The following is an 11,469-nucleotide window of genomic DNA, read 5'->3' as shown; positions in this document are numbered from 1 at the left end:
GAATATGATTACTTGGTTCTCTCTAGTGAAATTGGCTAGCCCTTCTTAGTGTATCCACACTAGTGCCAATTTCACCAACCAAAGACATCTTTATATAGTATGGAGGATTAGGATTAAACCCTAATACCCATGACCTTTCATTTCCTAGGATCCATGGGTTAAACACTCCATGGACTATCCATGAAAGCTTAGCCCAACCTAAATGAACTTGGCCCATTCCATATATATAAGAGTCCATATTTAATTAGTTCCTTTTGATCACTTAATTAATTATAAATTAATTCTTGATCAATACTAATTAAATAATATGATTCCATATTAATATATTAGAACTTATAATATATTAATATTAATCATAAACATACTATTCTCAAAAGATTATCCATATAAATTGTGTCGGTGAAGTGCAACCCAAATGGACCATGCCGGGTCGGGTCAAGTACATACCAAATATAGTTATGGACTTAGACATTAATCCAACAATGTAATGGTTGTTTACTTTACTTACTATGTGCATTGGATTTGATACTCAACTTGGAGTCAACCCTGGAAACGTTTCCGCCTTTGGTTTTTGGGGTGTGACAGATTGGTATCAGAGCCCTTGTTTATAGTGAATGGAGTATACCAAACCTTACATGGTATAAAACTATAAACACTAAAGGGCCTAAGTGCTCTGAACTAAAAGTATACCTCAAATATAAGTATTTTCAATAATATACAAGTATACCCGACCGCCAAAATCCGTAACTACAAGTAGAACAAAACATAAGTAAATGGGTGTTGTATGCTGTGGTTAAACCTGGGCAGTTATGTAGTTGTGTCTAGGATCAATATAGCCTGGCCAACTATATTCATTCGAGACACGGCCAACATGTGCCCGGGAGTGACTGTGGTATGCGGCATGCCTAAAACTTACCCTAATACCACAAACATCGAATCAGCGTCGTAACAAATCACGAAATACTATGGGAGTATTTCTCGAGCCAATCCTTGGTAGAAATCCTCGTTCATGCATTGTTCTTTGATCATTCCCTTAGCGATAATTTTCCCGCTTTGATAACTCTTTCCTGCTTTATCGCTTGTTAGCATATATCTATCATATCTCTTGATCCAATTCAGAGGACTTATCATCCTCTCTTCCTTGATCTTATTAGATCAAGATGCCTCCAAGAAAGAGACCCAACTCAAAAACCAACAACAATTCTCCACCTTCTCTTCAAATCGACCTGGCAACCCTTCAGTCAGTTTTAACTGCAGCATTTTCAGCAGCCATGTCGCAAACAAACCTCGGTAGTTCAGGAGGTGGATCCCAGCCTCAAAACTAGGGAGGTAGCCAGGGACACCGAAAGGAGTGTTCCTATAAAGACTTTATGAAAGCGAAACCCACATTCTTCGCTGGCACTGGAGGTGTCATTGCTCTAACACGATGGTTAGAGAAGATCGAATCTATCTTCGAGATCTGTGCTTGTTCAGAATCCGACAAAGTAAAGTTTTCCGCTTGTACTCTTCTCGATAAAGCTTTGACTTGGTGGAACGGCCGAGTCAAATCCCTGACCTTATCTGTAGCCAATGCTATGGGATGGGAAGTAATGAAGGAACTACTACGTGCGGAGTATTGCCCTCGGGGAGAAATCCAGAAGCTGGAACACGATCTATGGAACTTGAAGATGAAAGGTTTCGATATCGCCTCTTACACTTCAAGGTTTGATGACCTGGCACTTCTTTGTCTAGGGATGGTTACCCCAGAAAGTAAGAAGATATAGAGGTTTATCTGGGGATTAACCCAGCCAACCAAAGGGAACGCCTTAGCTGCGAAGCCTGATACATACGACAACGCCAAATGCCTAGCGCAAATCTTGATCGACCACAGTGAGGACGTAGAGGAAGCAGCTACCACTCTTGAGCCGACAGAAAGAAGTGGTGAGAAAAGGAAGTACTGGGAGGCGGGGGAGAAATGTCAGCCTTCACAGGAGTTCTCGAAGAAACAACAGATGGTGGCGGCCCATACTGCCACTACCCCTGCTACTGTTTCTGTCGTAGGTTTCCCAGCCCGAGCACCTATCACCGGATATGCCGGTGTTCTTCCGTGGTGTAACCAGTGCAGTTACCACCACTATATCCCCGGTCCCTGTCGTGTAAAATTTTGCAAAAATTGTGGCCAAGAGGGTCACCTTGCGCGGAGTTGCAGAACACCAACAAATCAAGCTCCCAGAGTGGGCATCAGTCAGGCTTGTTATAGTTGTGGTAAAGTCGGGTATTATAAGAGGAACTGCCCCAATGCAGCAACGACTGGCAACACTAGAAGAGTCCTAGCTATAGGACAAGGGGAGACAGCCGCCGATCCCACAGTTGCCTCAGGTATATTCCTTTTCGACAACCCTTCTGCTTGCAATCCTTTTTTCAATTCTAATTCTAAAAGATAAATTGTTAGCTATCCATTCGAATCTCTTCATAAACATAGTCCTCAATTAGTAATCGAAATATCCGTCATCAAAGTAGCCAACAAAGAGAGAGATGGCGTGTTACGTTCGGAAGCACGTATCCCAAGGAACATAAAACCTTTCGAAATCCTCATTAGGATTGATTCCGTAGTCTACAAACTTCGATTACTCTCGGAACTTAGTAACATTCCTCTGGTACTCCACGTCTCAGTCTTTAAGAAATATCTACCCAACGAAACATAGCCGCGTCCCGATAGTGAGAATTCGCTGGAACGCCTAGAAGAGACCTGATTCCACTGGAGAAAGTGAAGATCAAAGACAACAAATCTATTCGTGCTTCATTCCAAATTCATAATCTATATCTTATTCTTTGAATTTCGGGACGAAATTCCCTCTAACGGGGGGATAATGTAACAACCCGAAGTTGTTCATCGCCGAAAACCCATTCTACCCGTATAACTCGTCGTATATCGAAACGTCCCGATATCGTTTTTGGATTTAGTTAATTAAAATTTTATGTTTATTATCATCCAATGAGTGTCCAAACCCTTTAGGAACCCATGAAAATAGCCCAAAATATTTATTTCATAAGTTTTAAAAACGTCCCCGCCGGGTGACGGAAACCTAATCGGGTGCGACCTAAAGCCTCGTTTAAGGCCGGTATCGGGTAGAATTCCACTGTGTCCAAGTTTTGGGAACTATATAAACGTGTTTAAACATTTATTTGAAGCTTTTTCTTCCTCTCTCTACTCTCTCTCTAACCTCTCTCCTAAAATCCAAGTTCAAGGGTCCAAAACTCAATTTTAAGGCCTCAAATCCCTAAGGTACCTTCCTAACCTTAACCTATAGCATATTTGGCTTCTAAATTCGAGATTAAATCATGAGATTGGACATGTTATATGAGTTTACGGCCCAGGAAGCTGCCTAGGCCGTAAACTCTAAGTTAAAGGGGTTTTTAAGCCCTAAAACCCTTCCTAATCACATTTGGACTTTAGATATGGTTAAATGACTTCATGGAATGGACTTAGAGCAATTTAAACATGAATTTTGAAGGCTTTGAAGGAGTTTACGGCCAAGCCTCATGCTTGGGCCGTAAACTCATATAATTGAGGTTTTCATGACCTTAAACCCTTCCAAATCACTTATAAGGCTTAGATATGAATTATAGGATATTATTTTAGCAATTTGGACACTTGAAACATAATTTTTGAGGGATTATTGTGAGTTTACGGCCAAGGCAAGTGCTTGGGCCGTAAACTCCTTAAAACATGGTGAAAATTCATTTTAAAGTGTTGTTTAACCCCTATAAGCCTTGGAATGAATTTTAGAAACCCTTACAAACAAGTTTTTGGCTTTAAAACACAAGGAAATACTCTCTAAGAGAGTTTATGGCCATGAGAGGGGTCTCATAGGCCGTAAACTCCAAAAACTTCTTTAAAACATCAAGAAAATACATGTAAAGCCTTGGAACAATTTTACCAATCACATGTGATTTGTTTTAGCATCATTTAACACCATTTTCATGAGTATTAAGGAGTTTACGGCTAGGAGCCTATTCTAGGCCATAAAATCCCATAAATTAATCATTTTGATGTTTTAAAATCCATTCCAAGTCTTTAAACCAAGCCTAGAAAAATGCCCTTAAGTGATTTAAGCCATTTTTGCCCTTAACTCACCCCACCATGAGTTTACGGCCGTAAACCCATGGGTAGAGGGTCATGTGGCCGTAAACTCCCTAAGGAGTGTTCCTTTGAAGTCCCAATTCATTATCCTAACTATATGTGTCCTTAAACGCTACCCGGGTCCCTCCAAACACTTGTATCGGAGTGTTTTCGCGACTAGAAGCAATTGTCCCTATCAAATAAATAATCTAAGTCCTAATTAGATACAAATGTGTATCTTTACATTATACTTAGGAACCTCGTGCGTTTGCAAGCCCCGAACCAACACTTAGCATCCAAATCGTCACATATCTCGTCCGGTGAGTTCATACCCCTACGCTTTTTTCCGTGTTTTTCACTGTTTTCAGGGGGGGGGGGGGGGAATACAAGCAAAAGTACAAGGAAATCTTGTACTCCAACTTATCATTTTCTGTTCAATTGATTTCATTATGTATGTTCTAATATCAATAACTATGTTTATTAAATAGTTCGAATTACGAAGTTAGCTTTCAAACTAATCATAGATTTCTTGATAAAATGTTACAATCTAAACTATGTTTCATAATCTACGAATAATTCATATTAATCATCAAACAGAACGAATAACGAAACTATAACTAGGAACAGAACGACTACGAATACGAATAGTAATAGGAGTAGGATTAGGGAAACGAATACGAATACGAATACGAATAGTAATAGGAGTAGGATTAGGGAAACGAATACGAATACGACTACGACTACGCATACAAATACGAATACGAAAATGAATAGTAATAGGAGTAGGATTAGGGAAACGAATACGACTACGAATACGAATACGAATACGAATACGAATACGAATACGAACACGAATAAGTATAAGAATTTGTTAAGAATAAGAACACGAATACGAAGATATGTAGCTAAGTATATTTCAAGATAAGACCATTAGGATAACAGAATACCTAGTTAATACAATAGGTACGAATGGAAATCAATCTGTAATTTTAGGAAAGTATGGGACTTTCCTGGGGAAACGTTACATAACTAGAAAAAGAGTAATAAACTAGATAACTATATATCTTTCACACTTAGTAATATACAATCAGGAAAGTATGGGACTTTCCTGGGATCATAGTTAAACATAACCAGAACCGTGTAACCTAACAATCAACCAAACATTTCTTTTAAGAAAATATGGGATTTTCTTGGATAACAACTTTTCGATAAACCAAAGGAAACTCGTACATTTTCACAAAAACAAACATCTTATGAACTCACCAGCTTTATGCTGATTTTCAAACTGCTTGTATTCTCAGGTCAACATTAGATAGGTACCTAGCGATCCTTTTGGAGAAGACGGAGCGTACAGAAGACTCGTCTCTACTTTTGTTCATATATACTATGTATTACGAATGTACAACTTTACTTTTGACAAATGTAAACTTTGATATGTAATGTAATGGTTGTTTACTTTACTTACTATGTGCATTGGATTTGATACTCAACTTGGAGTCAACCCTGGAAACGTTTCCGCCTTTGGTTTTCGGGGTGTGACACCCACCAATGTTCAAATCCTTAGAGCCAGAAGCAACAAACGCATGCTTCAAAGTATAATATCCAAGCTTGCATTATGTGAACCTTTCTTCACACATATTTTGCTAAATGCTAATGTTCGTTAATTTTTTTTCATAATTGTGCATTGCAATATGCATATAGTTACAATGAGTTACAATTTTTTTGCTACTTGTTGCAGGCTCAAAGGGTGATAAAGCAACAGTTTCTGCTATAAATTACATTGATATTCCACATACTCAGGTAAGGAAAGGTATTTATTTTTAATCTATCTATTTTTTAGGGTACATAAGTTTTTTATTTTTCATTTTCTAATATTGATTCTATTATATTATTTTGATTAAAAATTCATTTTTGTGAATATTCGTTTAAAATATCCAAGCCTTTTTAACCTAACATTAAAAACAATCAAAAGCCTAACATATATTGTACATACTCTACAAGCAATACATATAACATATAGCTCAACAGAATGAGATTAAAAAGAATGTCATCCAAAAAGCTTCTTGCTACTCTACAACCAATACATATAACACCTGCACCTCTTCTTTTCTAACAGATCCATCATGTTCACCCTTTAACAGGATTCATACAAATCAATTCAATCATATTATAACAAAAAACAATAATTAATCTATAACTAAAGTTATTACAGATAATAAAAACAACCTTGAGAAACAGAGAGTTTACCTGTGACTGTGAGTTACCTTGATTAGGTTGTAGTTGTGCTCCTTTTCTAACAGATCTTTTATAGATCTTAGGTACTCACCCTTTCACAGGATTCATACAAATCAATTCAATTATCTTTAAATAATAATAAAATGATAATTAATCGACGTGTGATGAAAATTTTACTAACCTCAATCTGCCACATTAAATCAGGAATGGAAACAAGTAGAAACATCAACTCATTAACCAACAAAGACAGAAGAGAAAGAAAGAAAAAAAAAAACAACAAAGAACAGCCATACCTATAGGAAGTTCTTATGCAATATTAATCACAATTAACATCAAACATAAATATTTATACATTTTTAGAATGTAACTGTCAACTGACAGTTAATACCTAATTTTAAATAGATTGACCACCCAAGGGTAAAAAGGTCAAACCCATAAATTATGAAATAACAGGTTTGCAGGTGGTTTTGTGTGGGACACCTGTTTAGCCCATTTCTAACTTTCAAATTTCTGCAAAAGATCATATTCAAAAATTTAAAAGTATTTCTAATTTTCAAATTTCTGTAAAAGTTCATAAAATTTTATAACAAACACATAAAAATATTCAAACAAGCTGAAAAAGTAACTGGATGCTGAAAAAGTAATTGATAACCTATACAGTTTTGGTCCCTGCTTCAGTTTTGTCACTATACAGTTTTGGCCCCTGTACAATTTTTTTTGTCCCTGTATAGTTTTGGCCCTGTACAGTTTTGTTTTTGCATAGTTTTTGTCCCTAAACATGCGTAATCATTATTACTTTAAATGGTAAATAATTATGTAGGTTGGCAACAAATGTTTAATGGATAAATCATGGATTTCCTCTAGTAGATTATCAAATGCATATGATGAAGGTGTGAATGCTTTTCTAGAGTTTGCACAAACTAATAATCCAAAGTTAGATGTTATTCCATGCCCTTGTGTAAATTGCATCAATTTGTGTCACCACTCAATTGACAATGTCCGTTATCATTTGTTTGCCCACGGCTTCGATGAGAATTATAAGATTTGGTCTTTCCATGGAGAAAAACAACCCAATAGTGATTCTAGATGCCCTAACAATTCCATTCCTCCTGATGCTATTTATACAAAGGATATGCTTCATGATGCCTTCAAATACGTAAACGATGAACCTGATTCGTTGAAATCACTTCTTGAAGAGTGTGATAAGCCACTTTATGTAGGGTCAAAGTATAATGCACTTAGTGGATTATTGAAATTCCAACATTTGAAGGGTCAATTTGGATGGTCTGATGCTAGTTTTGATGCTTTGTTGTCTGTCCTAAAAGATATCTTACCATCAAACAATACCATCCCTAGCTCGATATATGAGTCCAAGAAGTTACTAAAAGGAGTAGGTCTACAATATGAGAAGATTCATGCATCTGAAAATGATTGTGTTCTATTCTGGAAAGAACATAAAGATGCTTCTCAATGTCCAACTTGTGGAACTTCTCGTTGGAAGAAGAATTCCAAAAACGTACCTTCAAAAGTTTTGTGGTATTTTCCTATCATCCCTAGATTTAGAAGAATGTTTTCAATACCACAAATTGCTCATGACTTAACTTGGCATGCACAAGGTCGGGTCAATAGTGGGAAGCTTACTCATCCTCGCGATACCCCTTTCTTGGAAGCTTGTTGATAACACGTGGAAAGAATTCGGACAGGAAAAACGAAATCTTAGATTAGCCTTGTCTGCTGATGGTATCAATCCACACAAGTCATTAAGTTCCAAGCATAGTTGTTGGCCGGTTATCCTAATAACATATAATCTACCCCCTTATTTGTGTATGTCAAGAAAATTCATGATGTTGACTCTGTTGATATCCGGGCCAAACCAACCTGGTAACAATATTGATGTCTACTTGGCACCATTGATAGAAGATCTAAAGCTCTTGTGGGAAACTGGAGTTGAGACTTTTGATTCTCATAAGAAAGAATACTTCAATTTAAGAGCAATATTACTTTGGACTATAAGTGATTTTCCCGCGTATGGTAATCTTTCGGGGTGTGTTACCAAAGGTTATTATGCCTGTCCAATATGTTCAAAGAATACTTGTTCACAATGGCTGCCAAAGTCCAAAAAAGTATGCTTCCTTGGGCATAGAAGATTCCTACCACTTGAACATCCTTTTCGCAAAAGAAAAAAACATTTCAACAATCAACAGGAGCACGATTTTATGCCACAACCATCATCAGGTGAAGAGATTTATGACTATCTGGCGGGATTTGAGACTACATGGGGTAAGAAGATAAAGCCAAAGAAGGTAGTATCAAAGAAGTTAGGATCAAAGAAGATAAAGTTAAAGAGGATAAAGTCAAGGAAGGGAGCGTCAAAGAAGGAAACGCCAAAGAAGGAAAAGACAAAGAAGAAAAAAGAAAGTATCGACGAGAGATCTAAATTTTGGCATAAAAAGTCGACTTTTTTTGAACTTGAATATTGGAAGAAGTTGCCTGTTCGCCATCAGTTAGATCTCATGCACATAGAAAAAAATGTGACCGAGAGTGTTTATGGGACAGCGTTGAATTTGCCTCACAAGACGAAGGATGGATTAAAAGCACGACAAGATCTTGAAGCGTTGGGCATCAAGACTGAATTACGACCTGAACCAAAAGGGGATCGACATTGGCTTCCGCCTGCCAAGTACACATTGAATTTCGCAGAGAAACATCTATTTTATGAAACTCTGTCTAACATAAAAGTTCCTTATGGGTATTGCTCTAATTTCAAGAATCTCATGTCGGATGATGTTTCAAAGATGAATGGTTTGAAGTCTAATGATTGCCATGTACTAATGCAACAACTTCTTCCATTTGCAATCAAAGGGGTGTTAGATGTGAAGGTGTGGAGAACAATCCTAAGCCTGGTCATTTTTTCAATGAGTTGTGTAGTAAAGTTGTTGATGTTAGTAAGCTAGGCAAGTTGCAAAGTGACATCGTATTAACATTATGTTTGTTAGAGAAGTACTTTCCTCCTTCATTTTTCGATGTCATGACTCACTTGATGGTGCATTTAGTTAGAGAGGTGAGGTTGTGTGGCCCGGTTCATTTTAGGTGGATGTATCCATTTGAGAGATACATGAAAACACTTAAAGGGTATGTAAGAAATCATCATCGACCCGAGGGTTGCATTGCAGAGTGTTATGTGGCAGAGGAGGCCTTAGAATTTTGTTCAGACTACTTAAAAAACAAGAAATCAATTGGCAATCCTCATGAGCGTGTTGATGAAAGAATCCACAGTGGCAAGCCTTTATCAAAGGCTACAATTGATGCTGTAGATGCTCAGTTACTTGATCAAGCTCATCTTTACGTATTACGAAACACTGCTGTTGTGGAGCCGTATATAGAGTAAGAATTACATGAAACTGTATACTCTTATACCATTATCTATCATATAAAACATTCTTTTAACTTGTAATACACTTCAGGCAACATATGCTGGAATTGAAGGATCTGAACCCCCGTCATGCTCGCAAGAGTACATGGTTGCAGAGCCAACATAGTCGGACATTTATTAGTTGGTTTAAGAAAGAGGTTTGTTTTTAAAATAAGATTGTTAGAATTACAATATTTTTAATTATTTTTTTGAATTACATTAATTATATATTTTTCTATTAGGTTGGAAAACGTTTGGCTAACGGGGAAGATATTTGTGATGATGTTCGTTGGTTGGCCAAAGGGCCTAATTTTGCTGTTACTAAATATAGCGGTTTTTCCATAAATGAATATCATTTTCATACAACATATCGAGATGAGTCTAGAACAACTCAATGCAGTGGAGTGTCTTTAGTTACACATACCATGCAGATTGCTAGTGCAAAAGACTCCAATCCTGTGTATGGTGCTATTACTTACTTCGGCCGTATAAAGGAGATATGGGATCTTAATTATCACATGTTTAGTATTCCTGTATTCATGTGTGATTGGGTTGATAGTCGTGGAGTAAAAAAGGATGATTTAGGATTCACAGTAGTTAACTTTGATAGGCTTGGTCAAAAGTTTGAACCCTTCGTATTAGCTAGTCAAGTCAAACAGGTTTTTTATGTTCAAGATCAACAAGATGAGAATTTGCATGTTGTTGGATTCACACCTCATAGGATGTACAAGTATGGATCAAATGGTGAAACTGATGATATGTTGAAATTTGATGTTACTTTTGATTTAACACAAGACTCCGCTTTATTAGACCTTGATGATGATTTTTTGTGTACGCGTCCGGATGGCGAGGGCATATTAGTTTAAATATTTTTTTTGCAGAATAATAAATTTTTTGGTATGTTTTTATTTCAAATTTTGAATGTGATTAATCAATGTCCAACTGCAACAAATAACAACATACTTAATTTAATTTGAATCTTGTTGAAACAGGTTGTGTTTTTGTGACATGGAATCAGATTCAGCTTCTGATCACGATGAGGACTCCAAACAAAGAGGTCCGACAACAAAGACAAAAGCTAATAAAGTGAAGCTTGTAATAACTTACAATAAAAAAGGTGTCCCGGTTGGAAAGGAAGCCACAAAACTGTCTACTTTTGAGGGTTTGGTTGTAAGAACAATGGTTCCCATAACCTATGACTCGTGGCTGGAAGTTGGTGAGGAAGTAAGGGAAGGATTATGGCAATATGTTTTGGTAAGTCTCTGTTTTCTTCCTGTTATTACCTTTGTTCAGATCTGTTTTTGTCCCTGTTCAGATTTGTTTTTGAACCAACCTTTTTTTATGTTTCAGGAAAAGTTTGTAGTTGACCCAAAGAGCCGGAAGCAAATTCTCCAATCGATCGAGAAGAAGTGGAGAAACTTCAAGCATTATCTATATGCCAAGTTCATTAAGAACCGAAGTAAAGATCCCAAGGCAAATCTATTCAAACCTCCGAAAGATTATCCGTTTATAAAGAAAGAAGATTGGAAAGTTTTTGTATCCCATAGAGTTACAAAGAAGTGGGAGGTTTGTTAAACTTTTCTTATATGCATTTGTAGTTACAATTTTAATGTTTGTATTTATAATTTTAATGTTTCTAATGTAGGAGAAAAGTATGAAAGCTAAAAATACTCGTGCACATCATAAATACAATCATCGTTTGAGCAGAAAAGGATATGCT

The 11,469-nt window shown here is 36.8% G+C and overlaps 1 pseudogene; it reads left to right on the top strand.

Annotated features, from left to right (window-relative positions):
* Nucleotides 1–1,654: 1,654 nt before the first annotated feature.
* On the top strand, nucleotides 1,655–11,112 carry LOC145065581 (uncharacterized; annotated as a pseudogene).
* The last annotated feature ends 357 nt before the right edge of the window (nucleotides 11,113–11,469 follow it).

This window comes from Lactuca serriola, chromosome 8 (genome assembly GCF_051521515.1).
Source record: "Lactuca serriola cultivar US96UC23 chromosome 8, Lser_US96UC23_V15, whole genome shotgun sequence".
Taxonomy (NCBI): Eukaryota; Viridiplantae; Streptophyta; class Magnoliopsida; order Asterales; family Asteraceae; genus Lactuca; species Lactuca serriola.
Note: the sequence above shows the minus strand (reverse complement) of the source record. Positions and strands in the feature narration are given on the sequence as shown.